The sequence below is a fragment of the Loxodonta africana genome, chromosome 3 (genome assembly GCF_030014295.1).
Source record: "Loxodonta africana isolate mLoxAfr1 chromosome 3, mLoxAfr1.hap2, whole genome shotgun sequence".
NCBI classification, from domain to species: domain Eukaryota; kingdom Metazoa; phylum Chordata; class Mammalia; order Proboscidea; family Elephantidae; genus Loxodonta; species Loxodonta africana.
In genome coordinates, this window is record NC_087344.1 from 22,656,207 (window position 1) to 22,670,939 (window position 14,733).

Here is a 14,733-nt window from a genome sequence, read left to right on the forward strand (position 1 = left end):
GTTCAACTCACTGAGTTTTGGGATGAAGAATCAATGGTTCAGTCTCCATTTGCTCATCTGAAAAGAAACACGATCATTCAGCTGTGGTCGAGGAGACAGAATCCTGAAATAGGAGTCAGAAGGGCAAGGTCCAAATCAGAAATCTGTCACACAATAAATTTGGAGTGCTTGTGAATATTTCATCTTCTCTTACGTGGAAATAGCGCAGAATAATACCCACCACTAGGATGTGTACAGCAGCTAACAAAGGTTTGGCACTTAATAAATACTTGGACTATGTTTTTTAGTCAGAATTTGAATCAATATGAGAGTAGTGGGTTTATTGTTGAAATATAATCATGGCTTTATCTAATTATATGGGAAAGATAGAAGCCTAACATGTCCTAAGAAAGTCAAGCATAGAATGTATTGAAATCATAAAATGTGCCTAGGTTCACACAGTAAGACTTACTTTCTCCATCTCTTTCTCTGTTTTTCCTTTTTAGTTTTCAGTTTTATGAAAACTGCCACAATTTTTTTTAAATAATTGATGTTTTACACCCTACTTAACTAAATAGGTCCCATAGAAAGCTCATGATATAGATATATTCATGCCCCATTTTATCTTGTCTCTAGTCCTATGGGACATCCTTAGAGGGATGAAACTACAGGCAGGAAAGCACTCAGCACAGAAGCAGTACAGCTTATGATCTGATCCTGTGAACTAAGGAACGAAGGAACCAAGGGTCTATTCCATATTTAATAAAGATTTGTTGTTTCATTGTGGTTGTAGCCTACTCTGTGCTAAGTACAAGATATTCTCTGAGGGGTCAGGAATTCATGAGCCTCAATGACTTCCTTCCAAGTATTCAACATCTACTTGGATAAGGATGGAAGTAAAAGGATCTTACAGGGATCCAGACAAAATAAACCAATCAGGTCACAGGATACATTAGTTGAATAGTATGAAGCTTTGTGGAATTAATAATAATGATAACACGTAAAACTAATGTGCCCTGACTATATGCATCCATCACATATTTAATCACATATATAATATGTATTACTGTTCAGTCCTTACAGCAATGCAGATCTCCAGCCTATCAGCTGTGGATCAACTCAAATGGCAACGTAGAGGCTGAAAGATCCTAAGAATTTACCCAAATGGAATACAAGCCATAAGTAGCACAGACAGGATTTACAATTAAACTGTAAGTCACTGAGCCCCATGCATCAACCATCTTCACTCTATTTCCTCACATTCCAAGAAAAGTTTGATGAAAAAGTCCAAGGAACCTAACCAAAGACACATCTAAGTTACACCTTTAAACTCATTCCGGCTTCCTGACCAGGAATGGAACTCAAGATCCTGTCTTTATGTCTCCAAGATTGAGATAGGCTGAATTACAGTGATGAAAGCAAGTGGACACCTGAGTTAAATTCCAGAAGGGGCAAGAGAGAGACCTGTCCTAATTATCATCTGCCAATTCCTGATGTGTTCTTTTCCTGTGTTCACAATTATCCTTCTGAGAGTGGAGACACCAAAAGGCACTCACTGCTCTCCACTGCGGTCTAGCAGAACCCCCACAAAGGAGCACAGTGAGCACAGGGTCTCTGTGTGGAGAGATCAAAGAAGTGAAACGGCACGGTGGACGGCAGGGGAGAATACGGCCAGGTGCCCTGTGTCTGGTGTCACACTGCCCAGATTCAAGCCTGGCTTCAACCTTTTCTGGCTCATGACGTGGAACAAGTTACCAAATAAGACTGCTAATTTTCCCTTCTATGAAATGACATAACATGTGTTGCTCTTTTCTAGGTGTGGTTGTGTAGAAAAAAGAAGCAAATTACATAGAAAACTTAGTTCAGATCCCGGCACTGGGCAGCCTTCAGTAAATTTTCACAATACTATGGTTACTGCCATCATTTTCATCATCATCGTTATCATCATCATCTGCTAGATCTTGTTGAACTGTACAGAAGACAGGTGAAGAGACAAATTTCTCATTCTGGTGGGGATGTGCCTATGAGAGCAAGAAACAAATTAAAAATCTAAATGAGTCTTCTTAGACCTCTACCAGAACCAGGAACAGAAAGGTCACATGCCTCTAAGCTAAAACCTAGCATTTCAGGGCCTCCCATCTGGCCATCCCAAGTGTACAGCTTGTTCTGATGAGGAAGAAACAATGCTCCCAAGCCCCTCTGTGTCCACTGTCTCTCAAGGCACTCACTGGATTCTGCTGGGTCTCTGCCGAAGTATAACCAAGGAGTATGACTCCACCGACACCCCCTGCCTGGTGGGCAATACGGGTTGAGGGAGGGTTGAGGCTCCTTCCTCAGGACTGGTAGGAAGAGAGATTCAGGCATAGGCCTCCTGATTCAAACAACCACTGTAAAGGAGAGACACAGTTATGGAGTTCACTGGACTGCGAAGAGCAAACTGAAGACCCTGAGGTCACAGGCAGGATTTTACAGTTCTATCGTTTTGGTAGCTCAATGCCCAGAGCTCACAATTAGCCAAATTGGTTCATGTTATTACAATCTCTGAAGACTTGTTCGTGTGCATGAAACAGGAAGAGAAAATATTGGATGTCTGTGTTATCTGGGCCTTCTCATTCTAAGGAAGAAGCCCCCTTGTATTCCTCACCTTTAACTTCCCAGTTGTACAGATCTTAAAATAAAAATCACCCTTTTTTTCTTTCAATTTTTCAATCTAAACAATCAATGTGTGATTGAATATCCTCAAACCCAATGAATGAACCATGTATTCTAGGGAGGATTAAGTATTCTATAAAAGTCCTGGTGGCACAGTCTTAAAGCACTCAGTTGCTAATTGAAAGTTTGGCAGTTGGAGACTTTCTGGTCCCATAAAGTTTACAGCCTAGAAAACTCTACGGGGCAGTTCTACTCGGTCACATGGGGTTCGTGAGAGTCAAAATCAACTCGACAGCACCTAGCAACAACAGCAGATCTTCTATACCAAGAATTTGATACTATTTTCATTTTCTGAATTAATATTTGTGTCAGGAAGTGGACTGTCCGATCTTCTTTCTGTAGCCCTTGCATGTGGTTTGGAGTTTTATGCGTTGGCAATTTATATTTTTTTCCTATTTGAATGACAGCACCAGTTCTAAATTTTCTGTGTAGTTAACGTCTATTGGTACTTTAGAAAACTATTTATTTTGTCATACCTCTTTGGTAACTTGATCCTTCACCCAAATACCTCTGTGGGCCTCAGGGAAGACTGCATTCACAGTGTTGGCAAGGGCTGCAGTCACCTTAAGATTTGACTGGAAGAAGATTTGATTCCAAGGTCACTCAGGTGTCAGTGGGCAGGATTTGTTCCTCAGGGGCTGTTGGCAAGAGACCTCCCTTAACTTCGGACCACATGGGCCTCTCCATCAGGCAGCTGACAACATGGAAGCTGGTTTTCATCACAGTAGGCTGGCCAGAGAGCAGGAGACGGCTGGCAAGATGAAGAGTCAGATTCTTTTTTACACCCCATTGTTGGAAGTGATAGTCCAATAGTTTTCCAAATTCTCTTTGATGGAAGCAATTAATTGAGTCCAGCACGCACTCAATGGGATGGTTATCAACAAGAACATGAATGCATTGGGAGAATCTTAGAAGCTACACACTACACAAGCTTCGCTCTCTATAAGGACGGTGGCTCTAAGCACCACCAAACTCTAGACAAGTCCCTCTGTTTTGCAGCATAGTCTCAATCCCTTGTACCACTATGCTCTCAGCACACATTCCCTGGAGAAACACAGACACATAGTAGAATTCCTACTAACTCCACCATACTGCTCCTGGTCTTGCAGTCAGAAGCCACTCCAGTTTCTCTAACACCAGCAGAGTCCTTCCATCAATATTAGGCCAGTCACAGCCATTCCATGCACAAATTCAAAAACTATCCCCAGCAGATTCTGATTTCTGCTGGACTAGAAAGGGCTCACTTCAATGCAGAATGCAATTTTCCTTAGATTTCTTTGTTTTAGAACTCTTGATACCTCTAATAATATGTGCTTTATGCTTATATAGGTTTGTTTTCTGGTTTTGTTGTTTTCTTCCTAGAAGATAATGTGGAATGATGATATAACCCAAAACCACATATGTGGAATGATGATATAGTGCACCTTTTATATCCTATCCATGTGGCCACCTGGGTAAGGCTTCTCTGTTCTGAATAACTAAGAGAAACACTTGTCATTAACTGATATGAGGAAATTTGGAACATACACCAAGTGAAACTGAATATGGACAAAAGGATGCTATTTACCTATGTTAGGATAAATGGCCGAGAATAATTTTGGGGAACCCAAATGGCAGGTTTGTAGAGGTGAATTGGAGAGGTAGATGATAAGGACTGTCCTTGGACAATGGCTAATATTTAACATTAAGCACAGTGGAAAGAGGAGATCAATTTCCAAAGTCATTGACATAGCTAACGTAGAGGACGCATGTATGAAAACCAAAGAGAGTTGTGTTCTTGTGGTAAAATCAGAGATCAGCTTTGTGCTTTTCCCTCTTCTCTCTCCGAAGGAGTATCCTTACAGGAAAAAGAAACATACCACATTTCCTTTTTAGATGTCCAAATGAGGAAAAGCTACACCCAAATTTTCATCCTTGTGTTATTTATACAACTTATCCAGCGTTCCACTTATGAGTCTTATTCTTACACATACAATTAAACGGCGAATAATAGATTCCAACAAATCTCCATAATAATAAAAACAAACTAAGCGTACATTTCTTCCTTCAGGAGTTCTTAAAGATCTCTGTGGGAGGTACAATGCTCCAGGGAGGAAGAAGAATACTGGATATATGGATGTGGAAACGTCTTCACCATTTTTTAATAAGATAATGAATAATTTATTCATTATACAAAGTACAGTTTGGAAGAATCTCTGGTTTTAATTTAGTAGATTTTGATTATAAAGATAAATGATATTCAAGTCCTGCCCTGAACAGCTTAAGATCTTGTATGAAGATAAAATGTAATGGTCATCAGGCACCCAGGGAAAAACACACATGAGTTTAAATAATTTACTTGAATGGCATCTGTGTTGTAGCAGACAACAACAACAATGGTATCTATATTTGCTAAATTCTTACCATGCAAGATATGCATTATCTACTTAATCCTTACACTACTGTCAGCTAAATAATATAGAAAATGAATAATCAAGGCCTTGAGAGTTAAATAACATGTCCATGTCAAAGAAGAAGAAATCAAAGATTTTCACCAACTTCTGCAGTCTGAAATTTATCAAACTTGCAATTGTGGTACATTAATAATTACTGGTGATTGGAATTTGAAAGTTGGAAACAAAGAAGAAGGATCAGTAGTTGGAAAGTATGGCCTTGGTGATAGAAATGATGCTGGAGATCGTGTAATTGAATTTTGCAGGAACAACAACTCCTTCATTCCAAACATCTTTTGTCACCAACATAAATGGTGACTATACACATGGACATGGCCAGATAAAATACACAGGAATCAAATCGACTACATCTGTGGAAAGAGAAGATGGAAAAGCTCAATATCATCAGTCAGAAGAAGGCCAGGGGCTGACTGTGGATCAGCTGATCAATTGCTCATGTGCAAGTTCAAATTGAAACTGAAGAAAATTAGAAAAAGTCCTTGAGAGTGAAAGTACAACCTCAAGTATATCCCACCTGAATTTAGACACCATCTCAAGAATAGATTTGACGCATCAAACACTAATGACCAAAGACCAGAAAAGTTGTTGAAAGGCATCAAGGACATCAGACATGAAAAAAGCCAGAGGTCATTGAAAACACAGGAGGAAAGAAAAGACCAAAAACAGATGTCAGAAGAGACTCTGAAAATTGCTCTTCATGGCTGAGTAGATAAAAGGAAAAAGTGACGAAGTAGAAGACCTGAACAGAAGATTTCAAAGGGCATCTTGAGAAGACAAAGTAAAGTGTTATGATGATATGTGCAGAGACCTGGAGATAGAAAACCAAAAAGGAAGAACATGCTTAGCATTTCTCAAGCTGAAAGAACTGAAGAAAAATTCAAGCCTTGATTTGCAATATTGAAGGATTCTATGGGGAAACTATTACACAATGCAGGAAGCATTAAAAGAAGACCGAAGGAATACACAGAGTCACTATACAAAAAGAATTGGTTGACATTCAACTGTTTTAAGAGGTAAAATATGATCAGGAACCGATGCTACTGAAGGAAGAAGTCCAAGCTGCACTGGTGAAAAACAACACTGAAGGAATTCATGGAATACCAATTGAGACATTTCAAGACAAGGATGCAGCACTGGAAGTGCTCAGTCAAATATGCCAAGAAATTTGGAAGACAGCTACAGCCAGCCAACTGGAAGACATCCATATTATGCCTACTCCCAAGAAAGGTGATTCAACTGAATGTGGAAATGAACAAACAATATCATTAATATGACGTGCAAGCAAAATTTTGCTGAAAATCATTCAAAAGCAGCTTCAGCAGTATATTGACAGGTAATTGCCAGAAATTCAAGCCGAATTTAGAAAAAAATGTGGAAGAAGGGATATCATTGCTGATGGCACATGGATACTTGCTGAAAGCAGAGAATGTCAGAAAGACATTTACCCGTTTTTTATTGACTATGCTAAGGCATTCGACTGTGTGGATCATACCAAATTATAGATACCACCATAGAGAACGGCAATTCCAGAACGCTTAATTGTGCGCATGAGAAATCTGTAAACTGATCATGAGGCAGTCATTGGAACAGAACAAGGGGATACTGCATGGTTTAAAGTCAGGAAAGGTATCTGTCAGGATTGCATCCTTTCATCATATCTATTCAATCTGTATGCTGAGCAAATAATTTCAGAAGCTGGACTATACGAAAAAGAACAGGGCATCAGGATTGGAGCAAGACTCACTAACAAACTGCGTTATGCAGGTGACACAACATTGCTTTCTGAAAGGGAAGAGGATTTGAAGCACTTACTGATGAAGATCGAAGACTTCAGCCTTAATATGGATTACACATCAACATAAAGGAAACAAAAATCCTCACAACTGGACAAATAAGCAACATCATAATAAACAGAGAGGAGATTGAGGTTGTTAAGGATTTTATTTTACTTGGATCCACAATCAACACCCATAAAGCAGCAGTCAAGAAATCAAAAGATGTGTTTCATTGGGAAAATCTGCTGCAAAGACCCCTTACAAGTGTTGAAAAGGATGTCACCTTGAGGACTAAGGTGAACCTGATGCAAGCCACAGTATTATGAATTGCCTCATATCCATGTGAAAGCTGGACAATGAATAAGGAAGAACGAAGAATTGATGCCTTTCAATTGTGGTGTTGGAAAAAAATATTGAATATACCATGGACTGCCAAAAGAACAAACAAATCTATCTTGGAGGAAATACAACCAGAAAGCTTCTTACAAGCAAGGATGGCAAGACTACATGTCACATACTTTGAACATGTTATTAGGAGGGATCAGTCCCTGGACAGGCACATCATGCTTGGTAAAGTAGAGGGTCATCAAAAAAAGAGGAAGACCTTCAGTGAGATGGGCTGTTACAGTGGCTACAACAATGGGTTCAAGGATAGCAACTATTGTGAGGATGGAGCAAGACCAGGCAGTGTTTCCTTCTGTTCTGTATAGGGTAGCTATGAGTTGGCACTGACTCACAACAACAACATGAAGAATTAATCACATAATGTAATATCTATTATCTCTTCAATCCTTATAGCAATTCAAATCTCTTTCTCTCTCAACTGTGGATCGATTCACATGGCAATGTAGAGTCTGAGAGATACTCAGAACTTGCCCCATGACACAGATCATAAGTAGAGCAGACAGGATTCACAATTAAATTGTAAGTCACTAAGGCTCATACACTAACCATCTTAACTCTGTTTCCTCATATTTCAAAATATTTAAAGCAGAAGTCCAGGGGACTTAACCAAAGATATATCTAAGTTACACTTTTAAATCTTACAGCTTCCGGACAAGGAATGAAACCCAAGATCCTATCTTTATGTCTCTGAGATTTAGATGTACTAAGGGTCTTTTTTTAAGGGTCTCTCTGAGTTGGAACTGACTCGACGCCACCGGGTGGGTTAAGTAAAAAAAAGACAAAATTCTGTGCTCCTTTCCTTCTGTGAAATGACAATAACTCCATGTTGCTCTTTTCTGGGAGTGGCTGTGCACAAAATCAAAACAAGTTGCACAGAAAACTTAGTTCAGATCCTGGCACTGGGCAGGCTTCAATAAACATTCATGATACTGTGATTACTGTCATCATCCTAATCATTGTCCTTGTCATCCCCATCTACAATTTCATGATGAAGTGTTTGGCAACAGGTGAGAGAGGCCCATTTTCTGCTCTGGTGGGGAAGGGTCTGTGGGAGCTAGAACCAACATAGAAGTAATTAGAACACCAAATGAGTTTTCTTGGACCTGTACCATACCCAGAAATAGAAACATCACAGAACTCTGAGGTGAAACTTAGCTTTTCAGAGCTCCTTATCTGGCCATCTCAAGTTTGCTGCTTGTCTTGATAAGGAGGAAACAATGCTCCCCACTCCCCTCTGTCCACTGTCTCCCATGGCACTCACTGGATTGCACTGGGTCTCTGCTGGGGCATGACCAAGGAGTATGGGTCCAGCGCTCCTATCCTACCTGATGGTGTTGATGTCTGAGGCTCCTTCCTCAGGACTGACAGGAAGAGAGAATCAGGCTTGGAAGTCATTAGGCAGAGCACAACTCTAGAAGAGAGACATTTGTATGGAGCTGACTGCACAGATGGGAACAGGCATGGTATTTACAGCTATGTGGCCTTGAAGCTCAATGCCCAGAGTACACGATTAGCCAAATTGGGTCATGTTATTCCAATGTCTGAAGAGTTGTAAATATTAATGTAACAGAAGGGGGAGAAAGTGAATGTCCATGGTATCTGGGCCATCCCATTATAAGAAGGAAACTCACCTTTATTTCTCACCTCTAACTTCAAAGCTGTACAGATCTTAACATAAAAATCAGACACTTTTTTTCAATTTAAAACCTCAGGGTATAATTTAATATCTTCAAACCCATTGAATGATTCATGTAATTTAGGGAGGATTAAGTAGTCTATAAAAAGCCAGCAGGCTCCATCAGCACCATTTTTTCTACTCCTGTTTCATTCTCTTCTCTCTCTTTTCTCCCATACCCACTTAGCTCCACTCATCACATCCTCCCTTCACTCCTAAATAATTGCACCATGCACTGGGTGCTCACCCTTGAATAGCAAAGGTGCCAACCACCAGTCCACATGCTGCACTGCTGCCCTGCCCCACCCTGCCAGCCCCAGTATGTACCATAAATACCTCATCATGGCCCCTCCCCCTCCAACAGACCTGACCTGCTGCACTGCAGCTGAGGGACCAGCCTTGCCCAACTAGAAAAGATGGTGAGAAGTATCATACCCCCAGATAAGAAAGCAACAAAGAACATCCAGCCTGTCAGCCCACACAAAAAGTCGACTATCCAAGAAGCTCAACAAACCCCATATAGGACAGACCCCCAAAATAAAAATACAAAGACATATCATAATCGAACTCACCAAAATCAAAGACAAAGAAAGAATCCTGAGACCAGCTTGAGAAAATGAAAAGTCACAGAGGGAAAACAATAAGACTGAACTCTGATTATTTGACAGAAGCAATGCAGGCAGGACAGTAATGGAATGACATATACAAAGTTTTGAAAGAAAAAAACTGCCAGTCAAGAATAACATATCCTGCAAAACTCTAACTCAAATATGATAGTGAAATTACGACATTTCCAGATAAACAGAAATTAAGGGAATACATAAAAACCATACCAACCATACAAGAATCATTAAAAGGAGTCCTTCAGTTAGAGAACAAACAACATCGGACAAAAACCTGAATCTAGTACATAAGACAGCATGAGCTGGACCAACCTACATAATGAACTCTCAAGGGAAAAACAAAATTTAAAAATTTACAACAAAGAACCAAAGAGATCAATCGGTAAAATGACAACAACATTAGAACAGTAAAAGAGGGAATAAATGGGGTAGGTATAGAACTTTCAAATGGAGGGGAATTCAAGGCTTTATCAAGTACTACAAACTGGTTTAATCTTGGGAAGATGGGTAAATTTCAAGGTAACCACAAAGCAAGTTAACAAACCTGGAGGCGGAGCCAACATGGGGCTATACACAGAAGCACCATGCCATCCCTCCACAACAAAGACCCAAAAAACTAAGTAAAACAGACACAAACTTCAGTCCTGGAACCCTCAGCATCAAATGAAGAGAAAAAGAACTAAACCAAGCACTGAATGGAAAAAGAAACTGACAGAGAACAGAGAGCTAGGAGAGTTAAAATTGGAGGTCCCCTATCGGCTAACACAGCACAGAATCGCCATCTTGGATTCCTGTCAGAGATCAGCTGACAGGGAATAAGGAAAAGCAGATTCACAGGCCTCCCACCAGGAGACAGAACACCCAGTAACCAGCGATGCATGCTTTACTACGCCTGCCTTTCCCCCCCCGCTTGCCCTCTACCACTCCCCAGCAGGCTGATCTGTCACTACACAGGGGGTCGATCCACTGCAACCCAGGGGGGCCGAGCAACACAGGCCCAGGAGATGCCAACTCTGTGCCATGAAAATTTGGCAAACCCACACCAGGCAGCCCCTTCAGTGCCCTTTCTTTCTTGCTAATGTGGCTTTTTTCTGCTTCATCTGATTTCTTCCCTGCCTCTCACCTCCTCCCCCTACTCTATCTCAAATACCTGACTCCGTGTGCCATCTTTGCTTCTTCTTGACAGGGTGTGATGCACTGCTCAGCTGGAGAACTGCTTTACCAGTCTGATCCACCAAGTTGCTGGGATCCCTGGAGGTAATTTTTTTTTTTCTGTTTTCCATTTATTTTTCCTCATTTCTGTTTGTCATCACTCCACTCCAAAGAAAGGCTCCCTCAGCAATTTTTTTTGGTTCCTGTTTCTCACTCCTCTCTCTTCTTTCCCCTATCCAACCTAGTTCTACACACCACATGCCCCCCCGCCTATCTACACCATATGCTGAACATCTCACCACTGAGCAACACAATCACAGCCTACAAGAACCTGCCCTGCACTCACCTACAGCCCATCTCGTCAGTCCCAGTAGGTTCTACAAACAATCCATACCAGCCCCCCCCTTCAGCTGGACCTGCCCTGAGGCACCATAGCTGAGCAACTGGCCCCACCTATTGGACAAAAAGGTGAAAAATATCATGCCAACAGAGGAGCAAAGAAAGCATAGCCCTCCTGCTCAGACATTACCAAATAAAACAAAAAAGCAGGACAAAGCAAAAAAATCTAAAATCAATAAACAAAATAACTACTGAATCTCTTGAAGACAGCAGAAGATATCAAAACTTATTTTAAAACAGGACAGGATGGTTCCAGTAGACGTCGAAAATAAAACACCAGATAACTTTCCAGTAGAAGAAAAGATACTGGAACTATCTGAACGGGAATTCAAATCTCTAATATTCAGAGCTATCCAAGACTTGAAGCATAAAGCAGGAAAAGATGAGGGAAAAATAGACATATTCATGGAAAACACAGAAAAACTCATGGAAAATACAGACAAAAAACAGAAGAATTCAAAAATTAATACAGGAACAAATTGTAAAATAAGTTCACAACTAGAAATCTTTACAAAAATGATTAGAAATCCAAGAAAAAACAAGATTTCAGAAAGGACAATGACATCGAAGGTCAGAGAAGGAGGTTTGAACAATGGAAGACAGGATCAGGGAAATTTAAGACAAATACTTGGATAACACTTTGAGGAAAAATCCAAAAAAAACAGTGAAGAAAATGAAGAAAACCAGAGAAAGATGTGGGATACAATCAAAAGCAAAAATATGCCAGTGATCGGAGTTCCAGAACACAGGGAGAAAACAGAAAACACAGAGAAGATCACTGAAGAATTGATGACTGAAAACTTCCTTAGTATCAGAGATGACCATCGAAGAAGCTCAATGAACCCCATATAGGACAAACATCAAAAGACAATTACAAAGGCATATGATAACCACGGTTGCTAAAACCAAAGACAAAGAAAGAATCCTGAGAGCAGCTTGAAAGAAGTGACAGCATGGGTTAAAAAACAGGATCCATCAATATTCTGTCTACAAGAGACACTCTTTAGAAACAAAGACACAAATATATTGAAAATCAAAGGAGGGAAAAAAAATATATCATGCAAACAGCTATCAAAAAAAAAAAAAGGCAGGAGTGGCATACTAAATAGACTTTAAAACAAAATCCACTAGAAAAGACAAAGAAGGGCACTATTAAGTGATTAAAGGGACAACCCATCATGAAGACATAACCATAACAAATATCAAGACACCCAAAGACAGGGCTCCAAAATACATAAACTCTAACAGCACTGGAAAGAGAAATTGACAGTTCCACATTAATAGTAGGAGGATTCAACACACCATTCTTGGTAAAGGACAGAACATCTGGAAAGAAACTCATCAAATATACAGAAGACCTGAAGGCCACAATCAGCCAACCTGAACTCATAGACATATATATAACACTCCACCCAACTACTGCAAAGTACACATTCTTTTCCAATGCACATGGAACATTCTCCAGAATAGACCATATCTTAGGTCACAAAGCAATCCTCAGCAAAATCCAAAACATTGAGATAACACAAAGTATCTTCTCTGATCACAGTGCCATAAAAGTAGAAATTAATAACAAGAAGAGCAAGGGAAAAAAATCAAATACATGAAAAGTGAATATCACCCTGCTTAAAAACCACTGGGAAATGCTGTTGCTGTTGTTGTGAAGTGCTGTGAAGTTGGTTCCGACTCGTAGTGGCCCTATGTACCATAGAACAAAACACTGCCTGGTCCTGCACCATGCTCACAATCGTTATGTTTGAGCCTATTGTTGTAGCCACTGCATCAATCCAACTCTTTCGGGGTCTTCCTCTTTTCCACTGACCCTGTACTTTACCAAGCATGATGTCCCTCTCAGGAGATGGATTCCATCTGACAACATGTCCAAAGTGTGTAAGACACAGTCTTCGCCATTCTTGCTTCTAAGGAGCATTCAGGCTGCACTTCTTCCAAGACAGATATGTTCATTCTTTTGGCAGTCCATGGCATATTCAACGTTCTTGCCAACACCGCAATTTAAAGGCATCAGTTCTTCAGTCTTCCTTATTCATTCTCAAGCTTTCACATGCATATAATGCTGTTGGGAAATAGAAGAAATCAAAGATAGAATCAAAAAATCCGTAGAATTACATGGGAATGAAAACACATCATACCAAAACTTTTGGCACACAACAAAGAAAGTACTCAGAGGTCAAATTAGGGCATTGGATGTACATTTCAAAAAAGAAGAAAAGGACAAAATCAAAACATTAGCCAGGAAACTCAGACAAATAGAAAGAGAACAGCAATAGAAGCTCAGAGACACAAGAAGATAGGAAATAAAAAAGATCAGAGCAGAAATACATGAAACAGAGAATAGAAAAACAATGGAAAGAATCAACAAAACCAAAAGTTGGTTCTTTGAAAGAATCAACAGAATTGACAAACCACTGGCAAAACTGAAAAAAAAAGAAAAACAGGAGAGGACACAAATAACCCAAATAAGAAATGAAATGGGGGACATTATAACAAACCCAACTGACATGAAAAGATTTATAACAGACTACTATGAAAAATTATACTCCAACAAATTTGAAAACCTAGAAATGAAATAGATAAATTTCTAAAAACACACTACTTACCCAGATTAACACAAATTGAAGTTGAAACCCTGAACACACACATAACAAGAGAAGAGATTGCAGCACTGTTAGGAATAGCAAAAAGATGGAAACAACTTAGGCACCCTTCAATACATGAATGAATAAAAAAACTACGGTACGTACACACAATGGAATACTACACAATAAAGAATAACGAAGACCCTGGGAAGCATCTCACGAAATGGCTGAATCTGGTGGGCATTATGCTGAGTGAAATAAGTCAGTCAGAAAAGAACAAATATTGTATGTGACCACTACTATAAAAACTCATTAAAAAGTTTATACAAAAACACAAACCAACTTTGACGATTAAGACAGAGGGGAGGAGTAGGAAGGAAAAACACTAAATGACAATAGATACGTGGTAAATTTGGGGAAGGGTAAGACAGTACATAATACTTGAGAAGCCAGAACATGTTATCCAAGGCAAGGTCATGGAAGCTCCATGGACACATCCAAATTCCCTGAGGAAACAAATTACTCAGCTGAGGCTGTGGGGACCACTGTCTTAGGAAACATTTAGCTCGACTGGCATAGTTTACAAAGAAAATGTTTTACAGTCAACTTTGAAGAGTAGCATCTGGAGTCTTAAAGCTTGTGAGCAGCCATCTAAGGTACTACACCGGCCTCACCCTGTCTGGAGCAAGAAAGAATGAAGAAAACCAAGGACACAAAGGAATAATTAGTCCAAAGGACTAATAGACCACAGTTTGCACAGCCTGCATCTGACTGAGTCCAGCACAACTAGACAGTGCCCAGCTACCACCACTGACTCTTCTGGCAGGGATCAGAATAGAGGGTCCCAGATAGAGCTGGAAAAAAATGTAGAACAAAATACTAATCCACAAAAAAATAAAAATAAAAAAAGCAGACTTACTGGTCTGACAGACTGGAGAAACCCTGAGATTAAGGCTCCCAGAT